This window comes from Cryptomeria japonica, chromosome 10 (assembly GCF_030272615.1).
Source record: "Cryptomeria japonica chromosome 10, Sugi_1.0, whole genome shotgun sequence".
NCBI classification, from domain to species: domain Eukaryota; kingdom Viridiplantae; phylum Streptophyta; class Pinopsida; order Cupressales; family Cupressaceae; genus Cryptomeria; species Cryptomeria japonica.
Genome location: NC_081414.1, coordinates 778,327,206 through 778,330,471, shown reverse-complemented (window position 1 = coordinate 778,330,471; position 3,266 = coordinate 778,327,206).

The following is a 3,266-nucleotide window of genomic DNA, read 5'->3' as shown; positions in this document are numbered from 1 at the left end:
TCCTTAGCCATAGATAGGAGCTGATTTATTATGGATGGAAAAAGGGGTGAAAAGGAATGTTTATTATAAATGGCTAACCAATCTTGGATAGATCAATAATAAGCCATGATGGGAATGGGTAAGTTTATTGTGGATAAATAGGCTGTGAGTGTGTGCAAAGTGAAGGATGAAATGGAATCCTGAAGGAGGGAGGAGCAATGTCTCTACGCATGGCACTAGTGACCTAGTTTTCACCATGGTACTTGCCCAGGGTACCACCGAAGTGGTTTTCACTGTTGGGGCAAATGCTTTTCTGTTTTTCAATTTTTCAATTTTTTTGTTGTCACAAGGCGCCTGTTTGCCAGGTTTTCACACCAAGTAACGATTTTTATGTTTTATGATTTTTTTTTGTATTTTTGAATTGGGATACTCTGCAGAGCTATGTGTAAAGCCTATGAAGGTGCATGCTATTGATAGGATCCTCCAAAGGTTCATCCTCTGTGGTTGAGAGCTGATATGCACCAGATCCATATGCTACTATGATGATGTAAGGACCAGGCCAGTTTGGTTCAAACTTGCCCTTCTTCTCTCTGTCTTGCTAATTTTTAGGATTTTTTCTAAGAACTAAGTCACCCACCTCAAATGTGCAAGGCTTGACTTTATGATTGTAACTATGACGTTCCTTGACTGAATGATGTGTATCTCGAGTGACTATCTTCCTTGATGAAGAAATTGAGATAGAATTAATAGTGTGTGGACTACACAGGCTCATATGCGTGTCACCTGAAGAAGTTTGGGCATCCTTGATAACAAAGTCCTTTAAGGAATCTCCATTAAAGGTCCATGATGTATCGCCAAAAGGGGATGGATGTGTGGAACAAGTGGATGAGTTATGAAGGCTTATGACTATGAAAAGAAGTGAAAGTAGGATAGAATGATGGAGACTTAGGATCAACAAGTGTTTTTTTTAATTTGAAATTGTAGAACTTTTGCCCCCAGTTATTTTGATATTAGGGGAGATCAACTCTTGTTCCTTTTCTTTCATAGGATTTTTATCCTTGACTTTGATTTTTGCAGAGTCTAATAGCTTTTGATTTTGATTTGGACTAAAGGAATTCTCTTTATTTTTGACTTTTAGATTTTTCTTTTCAAAGCTTGATTTTTAATCCCCAATTAGTAAGGGCTTTTGTAATTCTTGTTGATCCAAGTCTGGGAGAGAAGTGGAAATGGAATGAGTGGATGAAATGGTAGAGCTATGTGAGCTCTCAAGAGGGCTGGTGATACACTCAATAGAATCTTTTTTGGAACCACTCTTCAGACTATTAATATCAAGAGATGCCTGCACCCCTAGAGGAGAAATGCATTCAGACTTAGTAGCCACAACACTAGGTGGTTCACACCCAATTCATTGGCATTGTAAATTGTTTGTAGTTTGTTCTTGTCGACTGAATGTCCTAGTAGATAGTGGGAGTTGATCATCATGGAAGATATACTCACCACATCCCAGGTCTTTAAAATTGAACCTTTCTTTGATATCTTCTTGTTTTGATGTAGACGTTTTCAATGATTCTGGATCCACATATGCTAAAGATGGAACAACTTCTCGATTGACTGGGATTGTTATTTCTGATCTAGGTTGCAGATTTTTGCAATATATGAATGGATTTGGGTCAGCTTTGATGATCACTTCGACTCCATTGTGTGGAAACTTGATACATCGATGATATGTAGATGGTACTACGCTCATCTCATGAATCCATGGGCATCCCAACAATATGTTCTATGTGAGATCTAGGTCTTGGACTTGACAAACCACATCTTTTGTAATTGGTCCAACTTTGAGAGGCAAAGTGATGATGCCTTTGGATGAACGCACTTCATAATCATATGCCTTGATGGTAATTTTGTTTGTAGAATTCACAGCTTTATCTAAATATCCAAATTGTTTAATAGTGCTCAATGTACAAATGTTTAGACCTGCTCCTCCATCTATCAGGACTTGTTTTATTTGATGTTTGTGTAGGAAGGCTTCAATGCATAAAGGTGCATTATGTGGCTTACTTACAAAGGCATCATTGGCTTCTATGAATTTAAGGGACTATGGAATGGAAAGGTATCCCACCATGGCTTGAAACTAGTCCACGTTTAGATCAGTGGGGACAACAGTGTCTCTCAAGATTTTTTCAAGAATGGCTTTATGTGTGGAGGATATGCATAAGAGCCTAATGATTGAGATAAGCGCAAGTGTCTTCCCTAACTATTCTACAAGATCGTACTTAGGCTTGGTTGATGACGAAGCAGTGTTTTTAGCTAGAGCACCTTGCAAAGTGAATTTACCTCGACGAGTAGTGATATTACATTCAGAGGTAGGTTTGGAAGAAGATACAATGCCTTTTAGGACAATCTTGGGTCTTTGGGTAGAATTCTCGGGCATGCCAAAATGTATATGGTGAAAGTGGATAAACAATAATATTGAAAGACTAAATAGATTCAACCACAAAACCCTATCCTAACAACAAGAAAGATCCACCATAACATATGAAGACTACCTAAGACAATGCAAGTCAAATGAAATCGCAAAGATTATACCATCACATGTCCAATAGGGTTTGAATCTCCATTCTTCCTATCTTCATTGATCTTGCTTGATATATTTGCTCTCAGATTTTATGTGCACAAGAGCTCAACAAAGAACGGAAATGTGGTTGCAAGTAGGCTTGATTGCAAATGCAAGTTCGAAAGAGTAGTCGGGGATAAATGCATAGTCATTTTTTATCCTTGATGATAATGGTAGAGACATAATTATCCATTGAAATGTGATTGATAGTTGAATCGTAGTTATAGGATGCTCTGGTATAGTTGGTTTGATCATCTGTGGCTTTAGCTTTTACCTTGTCATGCTTTGGGAATGGTTCCTTAAACATCTCATGTTCTTGATTGGAGGAATGTCCTTCAATCTCAATGTCACCTCTATCAATGAGATCTTGTATGATGTTCTTCATTCGATGGCAATTTCCTATTTTATGTCCCTTGCTTTTATGAAATTCACAATACTCATCATCATTCCATGAATTTGGTTTGACCTTTGGCTCATATGGAGGTAGATCTGGAATTGTTATTATCTTGTTTGCCACTAGCTTTTTGAAAATGGACTCAAGTGGTTCTCCCAATGGAGTGTACTTCCTTCATGACTTGGAAGTTGTTTGAGTATTCACTTGATTATTTGTAGAGCTTGATCCAGAAAAAACAATTTTGGGTCACACTGTATTGGCATCAACAACACCATC